Raw genomic sequence first — 1,088 nt, 5'->3', positions numbered from 1 at the left:
GTGTCCCCAGTGTCCCCAGTGTCCCCAGTGACCCCGGGCCGAGTGATGTCCCGATGTCCCCACCGTCCCCAACTCACGGGGCTGAGGCACAATGTGGCTCGATGTCCCCAGTGTCCCCGACCCAGGGAGCGGGGACAGGCCATGACCTGGTGTCCCCAATGTCCCCAGTGTCCCCCACCCAGGGAGCGGGGACAGGCCATGACCTGGTGTCCCCAATGTCCCCAGTCTGGGGGACGTGGGCACCGCTGACCCCAAAGCCATTGGGCTGGGACAGGTCATGGCCTGATGTCCCCAGTGTCCCCAATGTCCCCAGTGTCCCCAGTGTCCCCAATGTCCCCAACACCCCCCCAAGGGACTGTGAGACATCACGACCTGATGTCCCCAACGTCCCCAACCTGAGGGACTGAGACACATCGTGGCTCAGTGTCCCCAGTGTCCCCGACACCCCCAGTGTCCCCAACCCCCTCGATGTCCCCCACGTCCCCCCGCCAAGACATCGAGAGATCCGTCGCGGCGCGACATCACCGAGCCCGAGGGACGGAGACTCGTCACCGCTCGACGTCCCCGAGGTCCCCGAGGGACATGGGCACCCCGTCACCGCTCGATGTCCCCAGCGTGTCCCCGAAGGACGAGGACACCACGTGAACGGACTGAGGCCTGTCCCGGCCCGACGCCCCCAACGCCCCCGAGGGACAGAGACACCCCGTGACTGATGTCCCCACTGTCCCCAAGGGACGAGGGACCCGCTCATCACCCCGGACTGAGAGACTGAGACACGGCGCGGGCTGATGGCCCCGATGCCCCTGAGGATGTCCCCGATGTCCCCGAGGATGTCCCCGATGTCCCCAACCCAGCGGACTGAGACCCGTCGTGGCCCAACGTCCCCGATGTGCCCGAAGGATATGGGACATTGTCATCACCCCTGGCCGAAGGACTGAGACCCACCACGGCCTGATGTCCCTGATGTCCCCGATGTCCCTGATGTCCCTGATGTCCCCGATGTCCCCGATGTCCCCAAAGGATGTGGGACCGGTCCAAGGACTGAGCCCCACCCCCCCCAGCCCCGATGTCCCCAACGCCGTCCCCGA

This window comes from Lepidothrix coronata, unplaced genomic scaffold (assembly GCF_001604755.1).
Source record: "Lepidothrix coronata isolate B3197 unplaced genomic scaffold, Lepidothrix_coronata-1.0 Scaffold812, whole genome shotgun sequence".
Lineage (NCBI taxonomy): Eukaryota > Metazoa > Chordata > Aves > Passeriformes > Pipridae > Lepidothrix > Lepidothrix coronata.
This window is presented reverse-complemented; position numbering follows the sequence as displayed.